General features: G+C 45.1%; 1 protein-coding gene across 2 annotated transcripts in view; it reads left to right on the forward strand.

Moving 5' to 3' along the window:
- PRKCE (protein kinase C epsilon) overlaps nt 1–27,941 on the forward strand; it is a 477,122-nt gene that overhangs the window by 360,867 nt on the left and 88,314 nt on the right. The gene's annotated exons all lie outside the window — the stretch shown is intronic.

The following is a 27,941-nucleotide window of genomic DNA, read 5'->3' on the forward strand; positions in this document are numbered from 1 at the left end:
AAAAATCAAAAGTTACCTTGAGATAAATGAAAATGAACACAAGACAACCCTAACCCTATGGGACACAGCAAAAGCAGTGCTAAGAGGAAAATTCATAGCATCACTGGTCGACCTCAAGAATCAGGAAATATCTCAAATAAACAATCTAACCCAACACCTAAAAGAACTAAAAAAAGAACAACAAAGTTCAGAGTAAGTAGAAGGAAGGAAATAGTAAAAATTATAGCAGAAATAAGTGACATAGAGATGAAAAAATACAAAAGGTCAATGAAACCAAGAGCTTATTCTTTGAAAAGATAAACAAGATTGACAAACCTTTAATCAGACTCAAAGAAAAAGAATACCCAAATAAATAATACCAAAACTGAAAGAGAAGAAACAGCTGACACCACAGAAATGCAAAGGATTGTAAGAAAATATTATGAAAAACTATATGCTAACAAATTGGACAACTTGGATTAAGTACATAAGTTCCTAGAAATATACAGTCTTCCAAAACTAAATCAGGAAGAATCAGAAAATCTGATTAGACTAGACCAATTAAAATGAATGAAATTGAAGCAGCAATCAAAAAACTCCCAGGAAGCAAAAGTCCTGATAAGCAAAAGAACTAATACCCATCTTTCTCAAACTATTCCAAAAATCTCAAAAGAAGGGAATATACCCAAGCTCATTTTGCAAGTCCAGCATTATCTTAATTCCAAAACCAGATAAGACACTACAAAGAGAAAATTGTAAGCCAATATCCCTGACAAACACATACTGAACTCTTCAACAAAGTATTAGCAAATCAGATCCAGCAACACATTAAAAATATCATACACCATGATCAAGTGAGATTTATTCCTGGGAAGGGTAGTACAATATCTGCAAATCAATAAATGTGATATACCACATAAACAAAAGGAAAGATAAAAATCACATAGTCATATCAATAGATGCAGAAAAAGCATTTGATAAAATTCAGCACCCATTTGTGATCAAAATTCTCAGCAAAGTGGGAGTAGGTGGAACATACCTCAACATAATAAAGGCCATATGTGACAAACCCATAGCCAACATCTTACTCAATGGACAGAAGCTATAAGTGCTTTTCTTAAGACTGGAAACAAGACAGATTTCTGCTTTTACCTCTCTTATTCAATAGAGCTAAATAGTACTGGAAGTCTTAGCTACAGCAGTCAGACAAGGAGAAGAAATGAAAGCATCCAAATTGAAAAAGAAGAAGTAAAACTGTCATTATCTGTGGATGACATGATACTGTACAGAAAACCCTAAACACTCCATCAAAAAACTACTAAGAGCTGATAAAGAATTCAGTAAAGTAGTGTCATACAAAATTAATATTCAGAAATTGGTAGCATTTTTATATACCAACAACAAATAATCAGAAAGAGAAACTAAGAAGATCCCATTACAATTGCAACAAAAAATAAATAATGTACCTAGGAATAAATTTAACCAAGGAGGTAAAAGACCTGTACTTGGAAAAATTATAGGGTACTGAAGAATGAAATTGAGGAAGATACCAATAGGTGGAAGCATATACCATGTTCATAGAGAGGAAGAATTAACATTGTTAAAATGTTCATACTACCCAAAGCAATCAATATATTCAATGAAATTACTGTTAAAATACCAATGCCATGTCTCACAGAACTAGGACAAATATTTCAAAAATTTATATAGAACCACAAAATACACTAAATAGCCTCAGCAAACTTGAGAAAGAAGAGCAAAGTTGAAGGTATCATGCTACCTGATATCAAACTATACCATAAGGCCATAGTAATCAAAACAGCATGGTACTGGCATAAAAATAGGCATACAGATCAATCAGGATAGAGAACCAAGAAATAAACCCATGCCTTATGGTTAATTAATATTTGACAAAGGAGGCAAGAACATACAATGGGGTAAAGACAGTCTATTCAATAAATGATGTTGAGAAAATTGGAGAGGTAAATGCAAAAAAAACTAGATCACCTTTTTACACCATTCACAAGAATAAACTCAACATGGAATAAAGGCTTAAATGTAAGTCATGAAATCACAAAAATCCTCAAAGGAAACATAGGCAGTAAAATCACAGACATTCCTTGTAGCAATATGTTCTCTGATAGATCTGTTTGGGCAAGTGAAACAAAACAAAAAATAAACACATCTGACTATATCAAACTAAAAAGCTTTTTGCACAACAGAGAAAACCATCAACAAAATAAAAAGATAACCCACTGAATGGGAGAAGATATTCACCAAAATTTATAAAGAACTTACAAAACTCAACACCAAGGAAACAACCTTATTAAAAAATGGGCAAAGGACCTGAATAGACACTTCTCCAAAGAGGACAGACAGATGGCCAGTAGACATATAAAAAGACGTTCAGTGTCACCAGTCATCAGAGAAATGCAAATTAAAACCACCACGAGATGTCACCTCACGCCTGTTAGAATGGCTGTCATCAATAAATCTACAAACAACAAGTGCTGGTGAGGATGTGGAGAAAAACAGAACACACTTGGTGGGAATACAGATTAGTGCAACGGCTGTGGAAAACACTATGAAGTTTCCTCAAAAAACTACAAGTGGAACTGCTCTATGACCCACCCACTGATTCTAATTCTGGGAATCTATCCAAACAAACCCAAAGCACTAATTCAAAAGAATGTATGGACCCTATGTTCACTGCAGCAGCATCTACAACAGCCAGGATCTGGAAGCCGCCCACATGACCATCAGTAGATGAGTGGATAAAGAAGCTGTGGTACATTTACACAGTGGAAGTCTACTGCACCTTAAAAAAGAGGGAAATGTTACCTTTTGCAACAACACGGATGGACCTGGAGAGCATATGCTAAGTAAAATAAGCCACTCAGGCAAAGACATATACCATATGATTTCACTTACATGTGGAATCTAATGAACAAAATAAACTAACAAACAAAATAGAAGCAAACTAATAGATACAGAGAACAGACTGACAGCTATCAGAAAGGAGGAAGTTTGGAGGCATGTGTGAAAAGGGGGGAGGGGTTAAGAAAAAAAGACACAGGTAACAGTATGGCAATTACGAGAGGCAGAAGGGGTTAGGGCAGGTGGAAAAGGGCAAAGCAGGGGTAAAGGGAGGCAGAGAGAGGCTTGGCTTCAGGTGTGAGCGCACAGTGTGGCACACAGGTGTTTTATAGAGTTGTGCACTTGAAACCGGTATGGTTTTATTTACCCATGTCACCCCAATAATTTTTTAAAAATTCCATCTGACTGAGTAGCGGCCCCACAGCTCTGTATGCTGGAATATGCAAGGCATCACAATGGCTTTGTTGTTCTCACGGAGTGGTTCAAGGATGTTTCCTTATGTAACACTTGGACCAGAGGTTCTATCAGTTTTTCCATCCAGCGTCTGTTGCTTCCTACAGTGTTACATCTCACTGAAAGCCAGTGGTAGCCTTAGTTGAGTTCACACTGTGGTTTGGGGCTTTCCTCCAAGTGCGACAGCTTAATTTTTCTGTGGAGACATACTGTATAATCAATACTGTTGTATTTAGCTGTGATGTGGTCCCACTGTTGTGCCAGTGCTCAGAATTTTCTCTTCACATGTTTATTCTTTTCTTTAAAAAAATTATTTATTTACTTTAGGCAGAGGGGAAGGGAGGGAGAAAGAGGGAAAGAAACATCAATGTGTGGTTGCCTCTTGTGTGTGCACCACCTCGTTGGGGACCTGGCCTGCAACCCAGGCATGTACCCTGACTGGGAATCGAACCAATGACCCTTTGGTTCACAGGCTGGCACTCAGTCCACTGAGCCACAGCAGCCAGGGCTGGTGTTGAGGAGGATTTCAGTTGAGGTGGTTGCTGAGTTCAGTATGCTGTTACTCAATCTGGAGTTTGCATCCTTTAACATTTTCAATGCAAAGTCCTGTGGACACCGGAAATGCCCAACAGCTCCTGACAGCAGTAGGAATGTTGTAGGGTCACCACACACAAAACTTTGCAAAATTTATACAAATTTAATTATAGGTGGTTGGCAAAAAGATAAATTAGGGCAAGTGAGCCGTGGACCTACTTAGTGCTCAGGGGTCCTCAGCTCTTCCCTGCCTGTCCAAGACGGGGAATCTTCTCAGGAGGGGGGCATCACTGCACACGAGTGGGACGCTAGTGTATGTAGTCATGAGTCGTATTACTCTAAAGTGTACTTTATTGTACGTTATGTATTTGTACTCACCTTTTGCTTTATAGAGCCCTAAACTTAGAACGATGTGTCCTATGCACTAACAGGTGAATTAAAGCAGCCTTTTTCAAATCCAGGTCCTGTTTAACTAGTAGGTCATGATATTCATTTGGTGTGTCTCCATGAACATTTTTCTTTAGTTAAATACAATGGTCTTTGCTGGGTTTGTTATTCTCCAGCCCTCTGGCATGGCCTGGGGCTTGTCCCACCTCTAGGGCTATAGAGGTGGTTTTTCCAGCAATATGCGGTGACACACAGCTCCTCAGGGCAGTCCTTCTCAGAAAGTGGCCCAGAGAATTTGGGCTTTACATCAGAATCACCTGCTTGGAGGGCAATCTCTGGGCTGATTCCCAGGTGATTTTAACAAGCCTGCCAGGGGGTTCTTCTGCACAGTAATATTTGAGAATTCAAGTTCTAGGATTTCTTTGATGTACATATTACACTGAAAGATGGAAAAACTTCAGCATGTAGGGTGTATTATTTTATAATGGAAAACCATTTAAGGTGGCTTCACTTGGGTTCTTCTTGGTCAGGGTTGGACATAGCTGGTTGGAAACGTAGCTGGTTGAAAAGCGGGTGGGGGCATTCAGCTGTTTGTAGAAGCAACAGTATATCACTGTCCTGAGGGCCTCCACCTCCTTCAGGAATCCTTTTTAAAATATTATCTTATAAACGAGGACTTGGGTGGGATTTAAGAGGTGTTTGAGAGGCCATGTGGCTTTTTTTTTTCTTTCCTTCTGGAGATCCAGAGTTTCTGGCCACGTTTACCTAGTTAGAGAAGTTTCACAGTGCAGAATTCAGAGCAGGCTGGACCAGGCAAGCTGACGGCCGAGGTTCTCTCACCAAGCTGATGAGACAGCTCTTTGTCTGACAGCTCTTTGCTCAGCTGTTTTCTGAAAGCTTATGGGACAGAGAGTGCAAAAATCTCTTTTTTAAATTTAAGTCAGCTTTCTTTTTCAATTACAGTTGACATACAATATTATGTTAATTTCAGGTGTCCACCCCGGTGATTAGACATTATATAATAGTACCCATCTGGCACCATACACAGTTATTAGAATATTGTTGACTGTATTCTCTATGCTGTACTTTTACAGCCCCATGATTATTCTGTAACTATCAATTTGTTCTTCTTAATTCCTTCACTTTTCTCTTCCATCCTCCAAAGCCCCTCCCATGTGGCAACTGTCAGAATGTTTGCTTTGTCTATGAATCTGTTTATATTCTGCTTGTTCATTTTCCGTATTTGTTTTTGCAGATTCATTTGTTCATAGGTATGTTTGTTGCCATTTTATTTTTCATATTTTTTATCTTTTTTTTCTTCTTCTTAAAGGTCCTTAACATTTCATGTAATACTAGTTTGGTGGTGATAAATTTCTTTAGCTTTTCCTTATCTGGGAATTTCTTTATATGTCCTTGGATTCTAAATGATAGTGCCGCAGAGTAGAGTAATCTTGGTTGTGGGTCCTTACTCTTCACCACTGAGTATTTCTTCCTAATCCCTTCTGGCCTGCAAAGTTTCCGTTGAGAAATCAGCTGACAGTCCTATGAGAGCTCCCTTGTTGGTAACTGTGTTTTTCTTCTTTTAAGATTTTCTGTTTGTCTTTCAGCTTTTGCATTTTGATTATGATGTGGCTTAGTGTGGGCCTCTTTGGGTTTATCTTGTTTGGGACTCTTTGAGCTTCCTGGACTTGTACAACAAGGCGTATCCAGAAAAAGTCCGGCCATTGTTAATATAATGAGAACAGTTTGCATGACATCGATATAACTTGGAAACCAAGAAGGATGTACTGGAATGCACACGACTGAACTGTGATGACTTCACTGTACTAGTCAGTTGGGGCAGGAGACGTCATTGAGTGAGCATGTGTACTTGTGTGGCTGTTGCATTCAAAATGACTGAGTGAGTAGAACAACAAATCTGCATCAAATTTTGCAGTAAGCTTGAGCATTCCTCTGTAGAAACTATTCAGATGATGCAAAAGGCCGAACCTGTGGGCAACTAATGATGGACAGCTTCATCACAACAACATGCCTACTCATGTACATCATGTCTCGTGCAGAATTTTTTGATGAAATAAACATCAAATCACCCAGGTGACTCAGCTCCCCTACAGCCCAGATTTGTCAACCTTCAATTTCTGGCTTTTCCCAAAATTAAAATCCCCTTTGAAAGGGAAGAGATTTCAGACTGATGATGAAATTCAGGAAAATAAAATGGGGCAGCTGGTGGCAATTAGGAGAACTGTGTGAGGTTACATGGTGCCTACTTTGAAGGGGACTGAGGCATCATTGTCCTATGTACAGTGTTTCTTTTTCCTGTATTTTCTTCAGTAAATGTTTCCATTTTTCATATTACAAGACTGGATATCTTCTGGACAGACCTTGTATGTCTATTCCCTTCATCGGGTTAGGGAAGTTTTCATCGTTTTTTTTTCAAATAGGTTTTTAATTTTTTTCTCTCTTCTCCTTCTGGCACCTCTATGCTGCAAGTGTTGGTATGCTTAAAGTTGTCCCAGAGGCTCCATACACTATCCTCATTTGGGGGGATTCTTTTGTTTTTCTGATTGGGGTGCTTTTTGCTTCCTTATATTCCAAATTGCTGACTTAAGTCTTGGATTCATCTACTGTACTGTTGATTTTCTGTACATTATTCTTCCTTTCAGTTAGTATATCCTTCGTTTCTGACTGATTCTTTTTTATGGTTTTCATGTCATTTTTTATGCTGTCAGAGTTCTCTCTAAGTTCAACTACTCTTACCCTGAGTTCACTGAGCATCCTTATAACCAGTGCTTTGAACTCTGCATCTAGTAGATTGCTTGTCTCCATTTTGTTTAGTTCTTTTCCTGGAGTTTAGTTCTGTTATTTCAAATGGGACATGTTTCTTTGCTTCCTCGTTTTGGCAGCCTCCCTGTGTTTGTTTCTTTGTATTAGGTAGAGCTGCTATGTCATCTGGGCTTGGTAGAGTGGCCTAACGTAATAGATGTCCTGTAGGGTATACTGGCACAGCCTCCCTAATCAGCCAACCTGGGCACTCCAGTTGTACCACCCCATACTCCCACCTCTGCATGGGCTGTGTATAGCCTCTTGCTGTAGTTGAGCCTTGATTGCTGTCAGTACCTCAGTAGGAGGGATTTACCCCCAGGCTGACCTGCTGCAAGGACTGGCTGGGACAGCCAACCACTGTGGAGGGTCAGCTGGGCAGGGAGCTGCCCCACAGAGCAGGACTTACTTCAGTAGGGCTCTGGTACTTGCTGAGTTTGCCCCTTGAGTGTGTCACTGTTGAAGTGGTAGGGTGGTATTTCAACATGATGAGTAGTTCACTAGGTGCACTGGCTCTGGGGCCTCCTGTGAGGTGCAAGCCGAGGTCAGCCACCACCTGCGTTCCACACAGGGCCACCTGGCTTGAGCTACAAAGTGATCTGCAGCTGGTTGCTACTTTTGCTAGGCTTGGAGATGCCCAGTTGAGGCCAAGCTGTGAACCATGGCTATCTGCTGCTTGTGCTGGACCTGGGTCTACTAAGCAAGAGGTATGGGGCATGTGAAGCCAGATGCTGCTTGTTTGAGAGATTTTAGGAAAGTCTGAAGCATAAGCCAGTATAGGCCATTTGTACGGAAAAGGCACTGGAAACAACTTGGATAGGCCCACAATTTTGGTGGGCTAGGGTCACAGGGAATCACTAGAGCAGGGAGAACAGTGACAGCCAGGTTGATGGAGTTTCAAATATGGCACCCACCTGCTGGCTTTGTGTGGGCAGGGCTAATCAAAGGAACAATGGCTTCTGCCAGCACTTTTGTCTGGGAGGAAGCTACCTCTCAGCTCTCACTCAGGTGCCAGTCACTTTAGTTCCTCCCTGTATGTCCCTGATCCATTGTGACCTGCTGTCCCAGCCTAGGAGCTCAGAGAGAGTAAGTCAGAGTAAGTCTGTGTGAGGGCCCTTTGAGAGGAACTGCCTGGGATTCAGTAACTGTCTCACTCAGCCCCAATTCCCATTGGTTTTTGCAGCCAGAAATTCTGAAGATTTCTCTTCCCAGAACTGAAACCCTGGGCTTGGGGCCTGGTGTGGGTCTGGGACCCTCGCTCCTCAGGGGGGACCCTTACAGCCGAGATACCCCTCCTGATTTTTATCTACCACTCATGGGTGTGGGACTAGCCCAACCCGTGTCTCTACCCCTCCTACCAGCCTTGATGCGGCTTCTTCTTTAAATCCCTAGTTGTAGGATGACTATTCAGCTAGATTTCAGTGGTTCTAAATGATAGCTGTTCTGTAGTTTAGTTGTAATTTTGATATGGTTCTGGGAGTATGTGAGTACTGCATTTACTTATGCGGCCTCTTGACCAGAAATTCAAAAAAGTACAACAATCTGATCTCTAGTTGGTTGGGAGAACTTGCAGCTCTTGAACTTGACCAGGTCTCATTAGGGGTTGATACACACAACAGTTACCTGGTGATATGGGTCCTCTTTGATAGAGCGATGAAGGCACATGACTGACACAAGAAAAAGGCAAGACACATGTCATGGAAAATGTCATTCTGGGAGTTCCTTGTGCTCTTCCCAGCTAGCGGGCTGCCCAGCTCACAGTGCTGTGTGTTTAACACAGGGAGGAGGTTAGTGGGCGTGTACTGGGCAACCTGCTGAGTTACAGAGCCCCGTGAATTCTAAGCCATTAATGGTAGTTTAGATGTTGAGTGTCTGAGAAGCTGTGCGTTTGGAAACACTGCAGTGGATCAGGACAGGCCTGACGGTGTCACTTGTTTCACTTGCTCAGAGCTTATAATCAAAGCACTTCCCTCTCTCCCCTCCTCTCACTTATTTCTTTAATTAATTAGCTCGCTTACTTTTGAGTGAGATTGCCGAATGTATCAAAAGCATAAATGGGAAACATTCTTTTAAAGAGAGAGGACATTTTGGTCTAAAAAAATCCTATCAAAGCATCCCCACTTTGACTGCTCATCTTTACCTGCCTACGAGATGTTTCCTGTCAAGTTCTAGGCAAAGCCTGGAAAACGAGCTTTATTTTAAAATGCGAGCCCAGTAACAGGAGGTGGTGCATATTGTGTGGGTTGCTCATTTAAGTGTAAAAACTGCTTTAAAACTTATCAGGCCAACATACGTGTTAACTATTATCAACAGTCACAAAATCAGTGTCTTTTAATCTAACTCTTACATTTCTGCTCAGTTGGCAAGAGCTCCACAGATAAGCCCTCCTGCCCACCACTGTGAGGTTTAATGACTCAACATAAGAAAGGGCACATTGGGAAAAGGAGGAGAATTTTACGTTATATTTTCTATTCTTCTGACTACTGTAGGGTCTTAGGGCAACTATATGATGATCCCTTTGAGCCTCACTTCCCTAATCTATGGAATGGGACACTATTCCTTACCTACTGCATTCACAGAGCTACCCTGAGGTATAAAGGGCAGTGTTTTGAAAAGTCCTAAGAGTATTAATAAAATGAGAAATCCCACCATGTGCTCCTTTTGTGTTCCCCCATTGATTTCCCTCTTCCAGTTATTCCTCACCTTCACCTGAGACTCATGTGGGGTTTACTGCCCCTGGTGTCCCACCAGCAGCCCTCTGCCAGCACCTCCCACCAGACAGATGGCTTACTGAGCAAGGCTCTGGGTCTCAGGGCCCAGGAGTGGGGCTGGTTTGCCCGGTGTAGAGATCAGCTCAATTGTCCTTGGTCCCATTTTTTCCCTAACAAACACATTGCCTTTCTCCAGGGGGAGACAGGGTATAGCTGGAAGTGGCTTGCTCTGCCTGGGGGTTTTGGTGGTGCCGAAGGAAACCAGTGTGTGTTGGGTGACCCATTCCTTTGGGTAGGAAACACTTTGGGATTTAAATGCAAAAGGACCTGGTCAGCAAACTCAGGGCTGTCTCCACGTGGGAAATTCTGCCCATCCTGCAAGACCTGCGACTCTTTCCCTCTTCCTTCTCCTTCCAGAGAGAATGCACTCTCCCCGTTTCCTCTTCCGAGTGGTACAAATCACAGAATGCAGTGGTCGGGCCTGTGTCACATGACTCTCTAGTGGCACTGCATGCCTGACCTTAACAGGAGAAGGTCAGAAGAGGCTCTAGAAGCAATTTAGTTGGCTCTTCCCCACATCTAGAGTCCCAAGGCTTTCCTTGGAAGTTTCTTATGGAGGTGACTTGACCTTGATGGTTAGAGTTGACAGTGCAGAAGGGCAAGGCCCTTCTTTCCTTTTCTGGACTGAGCTTGGGGAAGGATTTTCTGTTCAGGCCCATCCTTCCTGAACTTTTACTTCCCCAATCCCATGCCCTATTTAATGGTCTCCAAGGGCTTCAGGGTTTCTGCGTAGGAGCTTCTGAACCAGTGACTGGTTGCAGAACAGGCCTGGAGCACGGGGGCAGCCCCACCCCTGGACTGGCGCTGCCCTGGTTCCTTCCGTCCTGGCAGTGCAGTAGCCGAGAGCTCCCTGAGAGGCCTACAAACCCTTGAAGCCTCTGCCGACTTCAAGTGGTCTGAGGTCAGGCGAGGTGGGACCGCACGTACCAGATTGGGTGCAGGGCCCTTTACATACACATTTGGCAATTAACTGTGGGCCCAGACCAGAGGCCAGGCCTTGAGGAGCCAAGCCAGTTTAAGCCTGAGTTGTTCCTAAGAAGCCCTCTGGTGAAGGGTAAGCATCTGCAAGTTTTATACATACTGCAGGAAACACCTTCTGGTTCCCTTGTAGCTGTGAGAAGGTGCCCTCACTTAACTCCATGTGTCAGCCTGAGTTGAGGGACTGCACCTCCGCTTTTCTGCTGGGAGCTCTCGTAAGTCTCCCCTGCTCTGGAGAGCCTAGCTTGTTTCTCCCTATTTGTTGCCCACTGCCCAACTCCTCATGGTTTGCATCAGCTTAGCCCTTCAGGACGTGCCATTCTATGTCCTGTGATTGATTTCCTGTGGTTTGTATTTCCCCGTCATGACTGTAAGACCCTTGGGCATAGACCAGGTCCACCTGTCTACCGAATGCAACATGGTGCTGGCCCCAGCAGGTGCTCCGAGTGGCCTGTTCGGGGTCAGAGGTCAGAGGTGGCTCCACATACACACCCCAAATCTATGAAGTCACTTCCCTTAGGTTGTGTTTACCTTTCGCAAGAGCAAGGCCAAAGGAGGAAAGCTCAGCAGGAGCACTGCCACCGAGACTCTTGTCCCGGTGATTTTTTCTGGGCCCTTTGTGATTGTAGAGTCTATGAAATTTAAGTCAACAGTCCTCCCCCTAATCCCCGGGCCAGCCGTGAGAAGCCGCCCCTGCATGCCTGTCCCGGGCACACCTAGGCTCCGGTGTTCCGCAACTTAAGAGGTGTCTAATTTCTCTAATTACCTCACAGTTTAATGGCTTTCAACCATGTGGGTTGTGATGGGGAGGAAACATTACTTCTAGTTTTGTGGTTTCCTTTCCCACCTCCTCTCTGTCTCCTTGCCCCTCCCTAGCGGGCTGAATGGATTATGAAATGTTAGGCGTGACCTTCGGGGGAGCGAAGGCACGAGGATTTTGTTTCCCCCTCCCTCCTGCGCCCACAGCGCTGGCCTTTGTGATGACGTTCCAACTGCGGGCAATTTCAGGACACCGTTACCGTGGAAAGAACATGACCTAGGAGTGCTTTGATTTTTTTTTTTATCAGTCATGTCCTGGGAATAATTTGGGGGCAGGCTGGCCCATTTTGGATGTGCCGCCTCCCATTTCTCTTCCCTCATGTCAAAGCCTCACTCTTCCAGAATACAAAACAACAGCAACAGCACAACCCTGACACGTGTCCTCGGTGTCCACCCTGGGCAGACGCATCTTCTCAGCGTCATCCGAGAAGCCCCACGGAGGCTCTAATTCTCAGTGATGCTCCTGCTCCCGTTCCCCTCCTGTGCCCAGTTAGGAAGGAAGAAGGAGAGCAACCTGTGTGTCACGTCAGGTTGCGTGCTGCTCTCTTAGGCCAGTGCTGAAGAATACAAAACATTGCTGAGAGAAATTCAGGGGCATTTAAGTTAATGGAGAAACAGCTTCTGTGTATGGATTAGAAGATTTGATATTATTAAAATGGTGTTTCTTTCCACCTCGGTCTGCATGTTCGACCAATTGCTATCAAATGCCAAGCAGACTTCTTTTTACACATTGACAATCTGTTCTTAAATTCATGTGGAAACCCAAAGGACTCAGAACAGCCAGAGAGGAATGTTGAAAAAGAAGAACAAAGTTGGAGGGCGCACCCTTCCTGATTTCAAAACTTTCTGTAAAACTACAGTAATCAAAACGGCGTGGTGTCAGCGTAAGGGTGGACCTCTGCTAGATCAATGGAACAGGGTTGAGAGTCCAGACAAAAACCCTCACCTTTACGGTCAATTGATTTTCAACAACAGTGTCAACATCATTCAAAGTGGGAAAGGATGGCTCTGTCAACAAATGGTAGATATTTGGATCCTTCTCCCACACCACATACTAAAATCAGCTCAGCGTGGATCAAAAACTCAAACGTAGGCTGCTCGTACAGCTTCTTAGGGAGCTTCTGGGAGGAGAATGTCAAAGCTGGGGGGGCGGGCGGCGCTGGCAGGAAGGGTATAAGCAGGAGTGTAAGATTATCCTTCTGTCAAGAATTTCAGTGATTTCAAAGGAACAGCTGGATGTGAGAGAAAAACAAAACAAAGCAGTGAAAACATGGTAAGAAGCCCTGGTCCGAGGGGGAAACCCCCTTCTTTCCCTGTTTGGACCCCGCTACTCACTTGCAACCTAAGAAATTTAGACCTAATGAGGGACCTCATAATGTTACAAGCAAGTTTACTTTGTAGCATAAAAAAGCTACTTCTTATTTCAAATTCTTTTTTATTTCTTCTTTCCTAGTGTGTTTTTTTTCTTTTCTCCCCCCTCCCCCACAACCTCCCAGTAAGCGAGGAAGAGCTCTGTCCCCTTCCTTTTAGCTTATGTCCTCCTTGCTCTGTGCTAGGCTCTGCTCCCAGCACTTTGCAAATTGCTAACTCACCGAATTCTCATACCAGCACTCGGAGGTGGGAACTGTGATCGTCCCCGTTTGACAGGTGACAAAATTGAAGCCCAAGTCGTTTTTGACCTGCCGCTGATAAGATGGAGAGCTAGGGTACGAATGCAGGCGGCATAACTCGGGAGAGTTATGTGGCTCCTCCCCAGGTCCTGTGCTTCGTCATATCCGCTGTATTTGGTCAATGAGGAAGCTTCAGTGCAGGGACACTAAGTGATTGCTCAAGGTTGTATGGCAAGGTGTCTGTCACTCCATCTAGTGTTTTCTACTCATTAGCCCACTCAGGACACACATCCCACATATGTAAGGTGTTAGGTAGAGAAGAATTACAGGAGAGCAACAAGTCTTTAGTTCTTAGGGCATCTCCTGCCCAAATTTTCAGTCTCCGCAATGTCAACCGCGCACTGAACCCCGGGGTTCAGTGGCTTCCCTTCAAAATCTGGTTTGGTCTCTCCATCTATCTGAGCTGAAATTCATCAAAATCTGTTATATAGCTTCCGCTTGTGCATTTTTCTGCAAGAGGAAGCTCACTACCTTGTAACTCTTAGGTATTTGGTACTCCTGCTAGATAGAAAATGCTACTTTTCTGAGCCCTCGTTGGCCTTGGCCTTGCTGTGACTTCAATTCTCAATCCTGGTTCTGCTCTCTGGAATAACGCTCAGTAAGTCTAATGTTTACTTCGTCGTCCCTTGTAGGGAAATGCAGGACTCAGGAGCCCGATTTCCTGGGTTTGAACCCTGGCTCTGTCACGACCATTCTCTGTACCCTTAGGCCTTGGTTTCCTCATCTGTAGAATGGAAATGAGCTGCTTAGAGGATGTGTCAGATAGGCCGTACTGGAGGAGCTCGCTAGCTGTTCTCTGTTACCATACTTGGAAACAGTGATTGCATTCTCTGTTAAGCGTACTTTTTCACATTAGCGTCCTTGGTTCTTTAAACTCTTCTTTTACTAGATCACATGTCTCGCAGGCCCATCACCTTGAGATCTCTCTCTTCTGCATGTTTTTTTATCTTCAAGTATCTGTCACAAAAGATAGAAGGTAAAGCCGAGCCCAGCTATCAGTCCCAGCTCACCCCCTTGGCTATCAGTCCATGCCCACTTGTGAGCTAAGCACCCAGTAACTTTTAGGTAGGATTAACTTGTCCCCATGAGGCCTACTGCTAACGCTGTTCATTTCATAGTGTTACCTGGGGGGGGGGGGAGGGTTGCATGGTGCTTTCCCCAAATTCTCTCTTCTTTCCTTCTCAAAAGACACTGTGTTGATTAAGACAGAGAATGGTAGCAATTAGTGAATTTAGGTGTTTTCAGAATTTAGACCTTTTCCTTGTATCATCATTGCTATGCATTCAGAGCTTTCCTGTGCATCATGAGTAACTGTCTCTTTATCTAAAAATAAATTTTGGATACCAGTCAAGGCTGGAGATAAATGTCGTCCTCATCACACCATCCTTCCAGGGGGCGATGGCTGGGCAGAAATTACCTTCTCTCATTCTTTTTTCAAAAAATTGTATTTATCAATTTTAGGGAGAGAAAGGAGAGGAATAAAGGGAGGGTGAGGAGAGAGAGAGAGAGAGACATTGATTTGTTGTTCTAGCTATTTACACATTCATTGGTTGATTCCTGTATGATCTGGGATCGAACCCACAACCTTGGCAAATCGAGATGATGCCCCAACCAGCTGAGCTACCTGGCCAGGGCTACCTTCTTCCATTCTTAAAGATAGCTTATACACTTTTTTGTTTTTAGCGGTGGAGTTATGATTTTAATAGTAGTGAGAAATGGTTCTAATACTAACGAGAAAACCCAAGCGTGTGGAACAGGTAAAAGTGCTTCTGCTCTGACTGAGGGCGGGGCTGCGAAGGGGCTTGGGGACTATGGCTGCACAGGAGGGCCCCTCGAAACAGGGAGGCGCAGCTGGTTGGTCTGGCTCGGGCAGTGGTTTTGAACAGTGTGGGGCAGTCAGACAGTGGTTTTGAACAGTGCGAAGCAGTGTTTTTTGCTTCCCAGGGCGAAGCAGCTGGGAGCCGGCCAGGCCTCTCTCTCTTTCCAGGAGTCTCAGAGCCTTTCTGTGTGGTCTGTGCGTGGGCTGGCTTGGGCTTCCTCCTAGCATGGTGGCCTCAGGATGGCCAGACCACTCATACGGTAGCTGAAGACATCAAGAGAGAATCTTCCCATGAGCAGTGTGGAAGTTGCATTGTCCTCTGTGAGAGCCCTGTGGCATCACCGCTGTCCCCAAAGCCCGCCCAGGCCCATGGGGCCGTGGAATGAGGACCACTGTGGCAGTGACCTGGCAAACACAGTCTCCATCCCACGGATTCCTCCTGATCCGGGACTCTTTAAAATCTTAGCTAAGAAACTGATCGTTGTGACGTATTAGAAAGAGTGGGATTTGGGATAAGAAAACAAAAATTGCCTTTTCAAATTCTTATTTTCATTGGCCAAATGGCTGAACTTCCACAGGCTTGCATTTTGTTTTGTTGGAGTTTGCGATTTTTACTCAAGCATTTAGGAGTTCACCTTGTTCCTCCACCAAAACGGTGATTCAGATTGAGCGCTCTTGTCACCCAGGCCGAGCTGCTGCGAGGGTCAGAGGAGCAGCCACTTGTGAAAAGAGCCAAGTACAAACCTCTGCTGGGACTATTCGCAGTGACTCTCCCCACCCTGGCCAGTCACAGCGGCAGGAGGCCGCTCACCATGCGACTGACACAGGAAACGCCAACGTTAGGTTTAGACCTCCAGAGTTACCGTCCACGCCAGCTCCCTTTCCCCTGCCCCGTTCGCCCTCACTTCTCAGTTCGCAGCAGAGAAATGGGGGGTGAAGCCTCTCAGTGCTCTGCCGTCCAAGTGGGGAGGAACTTCAGAGACCAACGAGTTCAAGTCCCGTGAGGGAGCGCAGCCTGCTCCAGCCACATGGAAACTAGACCGGGGCTTGCAGCTTCTGCGGGGGACTGGGGGACATTAGCTCTCTCATGCGACAGGACACGAATGCCCTGGGTGAAGTGGCAGGTCAGGACAAGAGGAGGTCCACTGGCCACGCCGTCCTCCTGGCCTCTGCAAAGCTGGAACAGGACTGGCGGGGGGCCAGGAGCTCATTGTCTGGGGATGGAATGAAATGTTTCCAAAGGAACTGGCTCATTGTTTCAGATGCTAAATATTTATTTGATCAAACCAGCCTTCAGCTGAAGAAGCCAAAAAGTCTGGACTTTAAATCCCACCAACCCAGCCTGGAGGGAGCAGGCAGTGGGGAAGGGGAGGCAAGAGGGTTGCCCAGTCAGAAACCGGTGGCAAAGATGTCACTGCAGGACACGCTCTGCATGTCACCCAGAGAGACAACGCTGGGAAGGGTTGGGCTTCTGCCACTGACCACAAGGACAGACCCAGGTGCTTCCAGTTTTCCAGATGTTCTTTCTGAAAGGTCACCAAATGCCACGGGTTCAGTCCCACTGAAGGACACTCTGTACTGTTACTTAGAACGACACATTTAAGCGAAATGAAATAGTATCCGTGCCTGTCTGCCTGCAGTAGCCTCCTTTTCCTTGGGCCTGGAGCATTCTCTCCAGGGACTTCTACAGTCCAGGGGCCTCAGATGGCTGCATCAGCCAGGGTGATCCTTGCAAGTCGGCTCTTTTAAGTAACCCGCACACCATAAGTCATGGGTCAGAACTTACAAAGTGACTAACCCAGAGTGTGATTCAGAAACCTTCACCTTCAAGTCCGTTGGAATGCATCTTGCTTTTGTGGGGATCAGTGGCTTTGCTCGCATTTCCAGGCAGACAGGAGAGGCATTCCCTCCCTTGGGTTATTCCCCACAGGCCTGTGCATCTTAAGGTTCTCTGAACCCCGAGTCTGGTCTGGGTCATCTGCTCGCCACTTGTAAAGTGCTCATTCAAGACGATATCCGAATTATTTTTTAAATAAACTAAACTTCAAGAGATGTTGAACGTTTTAGAGATTAGCCAGCACGCGCGTTTTCTTGTTACTAATTTGACATTTCCTTATTGCTTCATGCTCGGGGTCATGTGTTTGCACTCTTGCCACATACACGGTAAAAAGGAAAACCAAACAAAATAAAAGACTTTAAAGAACTGAAGAAAAATAGTCATCGAGTTGATTGAATGTGAATTATTCTGTATTTCTGTTACAGAGCAACAGGGCATATTTCTGGCTTTGAATTATATGCTGTTAAAGGTCGAGGGAAGTAGTTTTGCTGTATATCTTTTCTCTAAAAAACATGCAATTTTGATTTAGGGAATGCCATTTCAGCACCCCAAAAGTGAAGTTAGCAGGAGTGACGAGTGAGGAAGCAAGTTCATGGACAGTCACCGCACAGAGGGTCAGACAGCCCTTCCCTTCCATGCCTGCTGCCTGGACAGTGCGATGGCCTGCCCCCCTTGAGAGGAGACTCCAAGGCTTCATGGCGCCTGCTGTAAATGAGACTTTGGGTGGGCAAAGCAGTGGAGGGGGGAGAGCTCCCTTGCCCGGGGCAGTCCGTGTCCACGCTGAGAAAGAGGCGACATCCAGAGAGAAATGGACAAGACCAGAGAAGGCCAGCAGCACCCATTCACATGTGCCCCAGAAAGGAGGCCTTCCCTGCAGCGCCGTGGAATCACAGTGGGCCCACGGGGACAGGGCAGGGGGCGCTTCGGTGCGCTCTGAGACGTTCGCCTGTCCCAGTAATGCGAAGCACACACTTTCTAACCCTGTCGATCTCATTGTCTAATTTTGTTGTTTAAGTTGTGTCCTTCCTATTCTAGTTTTCCTTTGTAATTTCTTTAGCCTTGTTTTCTCCGATTTGCTGTTATTCTGCTGAGACCAGTGTCCTAATGCAGTAGTTTCAGGCTACATTAGTTTATGGTAATGGAACCCTTCCTTAAAATGAAACGTACAGAACAGCTCTATGAAATTATAAAAGGGAGTTCCCTCTTTATTTCAAGTGAGCTGGGGGACTTGGCGGCCTGGTGGCTTGGGATCTATGATTCCTGGAGTAGAGTTTTGCATGTCTTTAGTTGTCGGAGCGACATCAGGGCCTGCAGGCAGAGTCCTCTGGAGCTTAGCCTGGCCCTTGCTTTGCTGAGCACCCTTTCAGTATCTTGCTCTTATTCAGGCATAAACTGAATGTTCCTTGCACTTTTACTTGGTCTAAAGCACTGTGTCAGAGGCTGGTGATGTAGAAATGAGTAATACGGACATGGCCCCTATCCTCTTGCTGAAGAAGGGGTTTTGGACTTTCAGGAGCAAAGTCTGTCCCAGTACAGGAGCTGATTGGTCACCCCTCACCCTGCCAGATTGCTGCTCCCTGGGTGGCTGTGTCTTACCCAATCTAGGCAGCCTCTTCATGCAAAGCATTCCCGGTAGGAAGCCATGAGAAGCCCAGCGTGCCCAGAAAGCCCCGCTGTGATTCGAAAACTTTCTCTGGGAATCGGGGACTGGAAACAAACCGTGGGGACTAAGGTAAATAGGGAAGTTAGACAGATGGCTAAAGTTCTTTGCATTGTAATAATTTTCTGTTTTATTTTCGGATTGACCACCCCTCCTCACTACCCATATTCTTTTAACTAGGAGTTGAAGGGTAAAAACTCAGCTTATTCATGTAGGTTTCCCTACATGTAAAATAATAGCATGCAAGTCCTCAAGCGTGCCTCTCCTTTCACTAAGCGTTGTTCTTGGAAACAGCATCAGAAGGCAGAAAAGGGAAAAGCTGGTTTTTCTCTGCGATCAGTTGCTGAGTAGCTTGCAGTTAACTGTTTTTGCCACTAGAGGGTGATCAAAATTGGAAAGGAATTGCTCAGAAAGTCAATATTGAGGAAATAGCAACTGGTTATTATGTTTGATTGTTACAGGACCAGAAAGAGCAAAGGAAGCCCTAAAATACGTTAGGCTGAGATAAGTGAGCGAATTTGTAATATTCAAAGAGAAGGAATTTTGGAATTGCCCTCATTTCCAGCAATATAGTATATTTTTTATGAACAAGATCTTGAAGTCCAGCAAGGAAAAAAAAATGGACAAAAAGTCAGGGGCAGAGCTCTGCTTCTCTTTTAAAAATAGATACATAGAAGCATGTGTTTGTTTCTACTGGGTGTTTTTGTTTTACTTCTAAAATGAGAACAGCTGAAATAATTTCTGAATTGTTCTGGGCTTTTGAGCACAGACTCCGGGATGGGTTCTGTGGTCTGGGCCCTCAAAACCCCACCTGGTGAGAGATGAGGCCCATCTTTGGAAAAAGCTGTCCAGTGCTCTGTGAAGCAGCCCACGGTGTTTCCCCTGCGTGTGGACATGGAAGTCGAGCTTACTCTCAGGACAGAGAGTTCTGCAGCCGTGACCACGGGACAAGGGGAAGGAAGGGATTTGCAGGGTACTGCCAGACGAAGCCTCATCTCTGTCCTTTCTGCTGTAATAATCCTTGCTAGTTAGTGGTTCCTCTTTTGCCCGAATTGGAGTAGCGTTCTATCACACTTGTGGAGGTACGCATTATTAAATAACTTGGGAAGAGAGGGTGGGGGATTCATTTCTGAGCCCCTCTGAGTTCCTCTCTGAGCCCCAGGAGTTGTAGACTAGAATGAGGTTTTAATCTTCAGATTCTTCATTTGCTCGTTTTTGCTACATATGAGAATAGTGAACTACCGGTAAAATATGGACTTGTTTCTTTGACACCCAGAAATCATATAAATATATTTACAAATGAAGTTCACGTAAATTTCAGTTAATGATGTGTTTCTTCGTACTGACTAATTAGCAACCCCAAGTTAATGAGATTTCCTTGCACTGATGGTTTCTTTTGTACAAAAAAAAGGATGGCATTGGGTGACAATGGAACAGTCTTGGCAATGAAGGCTTAAACCATAGCCCAAGGGATTTAGATTATCATCAGCAGCCTGCTCCAGCAGCGGAGTCTTACTGAATAGTATCTCCTTTCTAGATTAGATAGAAAGAAGAATTAGGGAGATACAAGGAACCGTTTTCGAACGCTGGTTACACTCTGATCTAGGTAACAGTACAAACTGTGGTAATTGGAAAGTGCCTCGTTGGTCTAAACTTAGCAGCATGGCAAATGACTACAAGAGGCAGGGTTAGAGTGACAGAATTTTTTCTGATTCTCTTGGGCTCTCTCTCTTTGGGCTTCTTAGCATTGTAGATTTGCTGCTTTGTGCTTCCTGGTCTCTCTTTGCTGGTCTAAGTCGCTGGTCCGGGATGTGTGGAATGCATCTCCCTTTGGTGTTTTCCAAAGGGAGGAAGTGGGGGGGGCGGGGCACTCTTGTTGCCGACAGTGAGCCTGAGCTTTCTACAGATGTTGCTCTTCATTTTTAAGCAAAACATGGAGGAGAAAGTGTTGACTTTCTAACTTGCAAGACCATGCTCTTAAATTATTTGACCCTTGCTCATTCTTGACTTTTTGAAACCTTTTATTTAAATTCTTCCAAATTTCAGAGCTAGGATAATAGAGTGGGTGATAATAATTCTCCAAGTTTCTTTTACTCAGACAGGTACAGGAATGGGGGTTGATGTAATTCCCAGTTTATTGAAGCTGAAAGCCCACTTAGGGAAGGAGAAAATGGGGAGGCAACTGTTTAAAACCTTGAAAGAATGCTATTTTATCTAGTATCCAGAGGACAGGGAACTGTCTTTGGGTGAACTAACTCCTCCAAAAACCTCATTGAGAAACAGTGTTTGGGGTTTGTTATGGCTTCTAGTGGGGTCTCCAAACAGTCTGTTTCCCAAGAAGTGAAAGCAACCATCGCTCTCTGACTCCCCCAACAGACCTTCTGTCTTGTTGTTGGTCCACTGAAGCTTCACAGCCCGAAGAAGATCATAGCCATTTTGGGAAATGATTGCCTGTGCTTCCCATCTGAATAGCCAAATGTTATTTGTGTGTGAGAACCACAGTTCAGATAAGATCTGCTGTGACTACTTTTCAGATTTTAGCCCGAACTCTTTTACTTCCTATTCTAGAATCAGATACTTCGGACAGGTCTTTATATTAATGCTGAAGATAGGATGTCACTAGAGGTCAGAAGTATATGGGGCCGGGGGGGGGTGGAGAAAATTTAAATTTTTTCCAGTTGAAAACTATCCCGAAATATCTTTATTCCATTTTTGAGCCATAAATAAATGATTGCAGGTGCTTTGAGTCATGTCGCTGATTCCAGGAAAGTGTTTGCGCAAGTTTAGAAAATAGAGCAGACCAGTTGATTCATGCTGAAACTGGTGGCGTTGCCTCCTGAAAAGCTGAGGCGCCCTGGCCCTGCGCAGGTGGGGCTTGTGCAATGGAGGCTGCTCTTTAACTTGCCTTAACTGTCTCTTCTGAGACTGTATCGCTGACTTTCTCCATCCACCCCCTCCCATCTGCAAAGACCAGGGGCAGCAGCCCTCCAAGAGTGCGTTTCACAGGCCTGCCGAAGGTCTGGATGCTGATAGCGCAACAGCCATGTTAGCTTGGCATTGCCCTTGAGAAAATGTAGGAGTAGCAGGCTGCGCCCTAGAGGAGGGGCATGGAAGTGGTAAGGGGCTTCAGGGTTCTGCAGGGTGCAGCGGGCAGGGGGTAAGACAGCCCTGTACTGTCGATATTGGGGGAAGGCAGAGCAGCTATAAACTTCCCTCCCTGTGTCTTGTTGTTTCCCCTCTGTTACGGCCAGCACCCCCATTTGAGTGCCGGCTTGGCTAAAGTCGTCCCAAAGGAAATGTTGAAGTCATCAGAATTGCCTACCTTTATTTAGATCTTGCCTTCCTTCCCTCCTTTCGTTGCCCCAAAATTGTGAATGGAGGTTGAATCTGGGCTAAGGCTGTAGGTTGCATCTTGACTTTCCCGGTCTCTGGGAGAGGGAGTAGGGAATCATCCGCACCAGTTAGAAATCCTAGACTTCTATTCATTTAACAGCGTTATGTTACGTAGTACATTTTGTCCAAGTAAATTGTGAAAATAAGTTATTTCTAGCACTTGGGGCATAGTCCGTGAACTGATCTGTTTCTGCCTCTTGTAAAATTTCCATTTGGCTGATCGGAGCAGGGCAGAAGTCTTGCTGTGCTGTCAGGGTTCAGACCACCGTTGTCACCAGCTGACCCAGGGCTGTAAGTATGTGGAACGCTGTCCGGGGCTTCTCAGAGAGGAGGCAGAGGCCAGGAGGGAGCTCTGTGGTGAGGTCTGCCTTCGGGTTGGTGGGGAGCTCTTGTGATGACTCTTTTGTCATTGCTTCTGTTTTAACCAAGGTGGCAGAGTTCTAGCTTACTCAAACAGAGAGGCACAGCAAAAGAAAACTAATTTGGGCCATTAGAACTGGTGGTAAATCTGAATTATATGGAACGTGTTCAAAAAGGTGACATCATATTATTTTTGTGCGTAAACAGGAGACACATTGCTGCCAGGTAGAAGTTCCTCAGAACCTTCCATTCTAAAGCGATAAGGGCAGTTTTAATTAGCGAATTTGCTAATTAGATGAGTGCTGTTGATGTGCTTGCTTAACAATGTGTGTTCTTAAATGAGCTACAAATTTGCATGCGTATGAATTGGCTAGTAATTGGCCAAGTGATGCATTTCTTCAGAAAAATTAATTCTGTTTGCTCCTAAGATGTCACAATGTCCTATTTGAACAGATGCCAGATGCACGAAGTGCACTATGTGGTAGGTGTGTGTCCGTGAAAATAATTTGGTTCCAACAGTTTGGTTTCAGGAGAAAAGAATGGTACTGAAGCAGAGGTTTGGAGTCCTGAGTGAGGGCAGAGAGGCAGAGGTGAGGGGTACCTGTGAGCCCAAGGCAGTGGGTTTTGTGCTGTTGCCCAACTCTTCCGCATGCTCGGTGCATGTTTAGATACAGGCCCAGACTACATGGTACAAAATGAAACAGCAAGTATCATTTCCAGGATAGATGTGTCTTGGAGTCCTGAGAGAAGGAGAGAATGAGCAGTTCACACGTCGGAGGCAACACTGGGGGGGCAGGCTCGCATCTAGTAGGTGATCGACAGGTATCTGCCAACGATTGATTGGCCCTTGGAAACCAATGCGCTAACCTTCCAGTTAGTTTAGCAGAGCTGCGAGCCCAGAGTCAAGGATGGCTGGTTCTTATGAAACCAGTTCGCTTCATAATAGTTACTTAGTTTGCCTCCTACTTGGCAGACCAAGAATCTGACACAAAGTAGAGTAGCAGAAGTTCGTGGCACTGGATTGTTTGCAGGTCAGCATTGCAAAAGAATACACATTTTTAACACAGTACTGTGGTTGAGAGCAGTTTCCTCACCAACTCACTGATTATTTTACTAGTTAGGGATTGGTCAGAAGACAATTAGAATATCTTTTGCCTTCACTGTCCTTGAGAAACACTGGTGGTTTGCCTATACTTTGCGTCATGGGTGGGTAGGTCCCTCTGTGGAATTCTTAAAAGAAGCAGCCTTATGAAGGTGTACAGACCTTAGCTGGTCTGTATTCAGGATGAAGAGAAGTTATCTATTTAGGTGAGCTACTTAAGTAATCAGCCGTCTAATGTATGCACATGCCTACTTCATTAGGTTCGGTGAAGGGATTCAGAAGACGTCAGGGGCTGCTCTGGAAACCAAGACCATAAAGTTGAATTGGATTGTCCAGAGTAATGGTGCTCACCCACCTTGGTAATTCAAACAATCTTAGCTAAGCAAAACTAGCATTATATTAACTATATTGGTGGGTAAGTCTAATTAGTCATTATTTATTTATTTTTGTGTTTTAAAGATTTTCTTTATTTATTTTTAGAGAGAGGGGAAGGGAGGGAGAAAGACAGGGACAGAAACCTCAATGTGTGGCTGTTTCTCACGCGCCCCCTACTGGGGACCTGACTGCAACCCAGGCACCTGCCCTGACTGGGAATCCAACTGGTGGCTGTTTAGTTCTCAGGCCCAGCAGTCAGTCCACTGAGCCACACCAGCCAGGGCCAGTCATTATTTATGGAATGACTATTACATATATGCAACATATAATTCCTGCTCTCAAGGACTGGGAAAAGTCCAATTGAAGAAGTAGGGCAGAAAAATAACACTGAGTGAAATAACCCCCCCGGCTGAACAGTGGTGTAAGGTTATAATGTATAGGATATGATTAATCATCACATGGGTGGTTGAAGTACTACTGTGAGTTCACAAGAAGCAGAGTTCTCTGTCTGCTGTCTTCACTGGAAAAGGCGTTGCCAAAGAGGAGAATGGGAAGAGGAAGTGTTCGATGTGTCGAGAGGAGGGACTCGGAGCAGAGTTGCCTGGGTGGGTCAGGAAGGACCAACAGCAGGGGCGGGGGGCTGTGATATGAAAAGAAAGACTGGGTGAGGTTCTGCCTGGACCACTCAAAGTCTGGTCTGCAGACTAGCGGCACTGAACCACCTGAGAGCTCAATGCAGAATCTCAGGTCCCAACCTGGACCTCAGACTCAGAATTTTGGGGGGTGGGATCCAGGAATCTGTGTGTGTGTGTTTAAGTGTCCATTGGATTCTTCATGTGTGCTAAAGTGTGAAAAGCACGACTAAAGATAATTAGGGCTGTGTTCCAAATGACAGCGAAAACCTGTTGAAGGCGCTTGAGTGAGCTGACAAGCCAGGGCATTTGGGAAAATGGCTTTTACATAGAAGCCTCTTCAATACTCTCGCTCACTGTGCCGGCCATCTGCAGGATGAACTCCATCCAAATTGCCAGTCACCTAACTGTTGATGCTGAAGTCAAATAACTGATCTTGGAAGCGGTGGCTCCAGGCTGAGGGTAGGGCTTGTCTGAGCAATGCTGTAGTGCGCATCTGTGGTACATTTTTATAAGCAGGGGTTTTTTTAAGTGTATGCTTTGCAAACAGCGTTTAAATCAGCAGCAATAACAAACATACCTAGATGAGTAATGCCTTATAGTTTAAAATACACTCATTCATGTATTTTCTGACCATTTACAAAATCACTTCCCACCTGATTTGAATCAGTTCATTTATCTGGAATTGATCAGGAAATTTAGATTTCCACATTATTTCCAATGGGAAAAATTTCCCAAACCACATCATTGTAAGATCATAGGTACCAATGGAATCACCATTATGATAAAATAAGCACACATTTTTAAGTCTTTGTAAAAATTATTTTAAATATTATTTCAGTTTTATTTGGTGACTTTGGTATAATAATGCCTTTGGGGCTTTAAGAAGTTAGGACTTTTGTTTCTATTTTAAATAGCCCCAGATTAGCAATTTTTTGGTCAATTCTAACAATCACGTACGCCTTTATTTCCCACCTGACTGCTCCAATAATCAAGGAAGAATGGAGTTTTCTTCAGGTTAAAATGCTAACCTTAATTTTGCCTACAGCACCACAGAGTTGTCCTTGGCCCATGGACTTGAGAGTGGTGTCAGCCTCTGTCGGTGTGGAGCACGTGGTTCTGGGCGTCCGTGTTTCCCTCCTCACTCACAGAACGTCTCCCCCTATTGATTATGGGGTAACTTAGATGTTGGAGTTTGCCAGAAAATAGACCACATAAAAGACAGAACGTTGTATTCACTGAGACTCCAGGTTGAGCCGGGAGATGGCAGGGGCCCTGGGGAGAAGAGCAGGTCTCTGCCACGCTCCTTTACAAAGCAGCCGAGTTTTTGTCCTAGAGATTCAGAACCATGTGTATAAATACAGCCTGAGCAAAGGCTTAATGTGCAGGCAGGAGCTCTATTGTCAGCTCTATTGAATGATGCTCAGGGTGGCTCTTGTCGTATTGGAAAGAGGCCTGGCTTTGGGGCAAACGGGCCTGGGTTCAAGGTTTGGCTGTATTATTACTCAGCAGCCCTGTGGCCTTGGGCAAGTCAGCTCCTGCCTCTGAACCTCTGGAAAATGCAGGTGTTAGCGCCTGCTCTCGGGATTCTTGCATCAGTGGAAAGGTAGCTCATAATTCACATGTGGTAGGTGCTCAACACATGATTGCCATTATTAATCTCTCTGTGTTCGTCTTCTTACGTTAGCCTTAGAGTGTACTTTTCTAAGGGGAAAGCAAAGGCCAAGATGGAGATGGTTTGCTTCCAACAGCGAGGTCCCCTCACTGTTGCCTGGGAACACCCCGTGCATCCCAGCTGTACACCTGGGAGGCATTCCTGCCCTTGGGAGGCTCAGGCCTGACTCATTCTGAGGCTTCCCCGCTACTCCTTGTCCCAGCTCTTCCATGGAGCTTTCCTTCATTATTTCTTCATGATAAATCCACTAATAATAAAAATACCATCCTGTGGTGGTAACTCACATTTCGTCAGAAGTTCTCATTCCTCCGACTAGATCATAGCCTTTTGAAGGCTCTGTATAAATACAAACTGACTGACCAATAGGATGTTTGTTCATCACTACACCATATGCAGCCACCAAACGCAGGCTTGTGAATAAAAAATGAGAATTAATATTTTCCTGAGCAGTTCTTTTTTCTCTTTTTGTCAGATGCCTACAATTAAGGGTAACCTATTTTAATTCTCTGTGAAGTAGCTACTATTGAATATTAATATTACAGCTGGAGAAGCCAGCACCTCTCTTTGGCCAAGCTCACAAAGCCCACAAGTACAACAGCTGAGCCAGGACTCCCATGCAGGCGGACAGGGTGCAGCACCTGAGTTTGGACTGCGTAGGGGAGGGTGTGTTGGAGAAAGCTATCAGAACATTCAAAAACACTCATGACAGAGTATCACAAACAGGACGGAGCACTGTCCAGGCATGAACAGTTTCAGTTGAGGTTCTCAAGCTCCTGAGTTGTTTTTTTTTTTCCATTTGTGGCATTAACAAGTCTGTTCAGATCATGGCTTTCTACATTGAGAGAAACCAGCTGCTTATCCGAGTTGCTGCACCCTTGGTCCCCATCACAAGGTGACTCGCTCCTGACACTGCCACTTGCTTTGGCTACCTCACCGCCTTGCCAGGTTGTTAAGGACAAAAGGTCTGTGGGCAGATCAAACACAGACTGTGCTGGCCTGCTCCTGCAGGGCCCGTGGCCTGCTCAGTGCAGACTGCCTGCCGGGTGTTGACTGGAGCCTGCGTTCCTGGATTTTCATAAAACAACCTGTGCCGGGATGGAGCACCTTCGTACGCCGGCACGGCCGTGATCAAACCCTCCCTCAGAGAGGACCTGTGCTATTACACCCAGTATCTCAGCACTCTGCCCAGTGTTCAGAGTCAGCCCAGGCAGAAGTATGGAGATCAAAGAATTTAATAACCCAAAAATTTCCTTTCACGCTCAACCTGTCATCCAATGAAAGTCTTAGTGAAGCGGTACGGAAATCCTCTTCAACGTGCCTGCAGCCACCAGCCATGCCACTGAAGGTTTAAAACGACGTGATCCAGTGATCAGAACCCACAGGGCTGAGTTGTGTCTGTACGTCATGTATTCTTTCCACGTTGCCAGCTTCCCCCAGGGCATCACATCTTCATTCTGGCTCTGTTACAGGAGTGAGAACATGAAAGGGGCCTGAGCGCAGTGGTGATGTCAGCCACACTTTCCTGCCACCGCGGAGAGGTTTGTTGGGCTCAGGGCAGCCGTGCGTATGAATCCAGCAACATCTCTACAGGACTAAACGTCAAGCCCAGTGTGACTGACAGAAAGAAAAAGATAAATGCAATTACGAAAGCAGAGCTCTCTAGCCCTGGTTGCAATGTCAGGCCCTTGATATGACTGTGTCTTAGAGGTGCAGAAACACAGTAAGCCCAGGATCAGAGACACAGTAGGTGCTGTGTTACGGCATCATTGGAATGGCTGGGATGAGCCTGGCATGGTGTTA

Source organism: Sturnira hondurensis, unplaced genomic scaffold (genome assembly GCF_014824575.4).
Source record: "Sturnira hondurensis isolate 20B ecotype Veracruz unplaced genomic scaffold, ASM1482457v3 Scaffold0016663, whole genome shotgun sequence".
In the NCBI taxonomy this organism is placed as follows: domain Eukaryota; kingdom Metazoa; phylum Chordata; class Mammalia; order Chiroptera; family Phyllostomidae; genus Sturnira; species Sturnira hondurensis.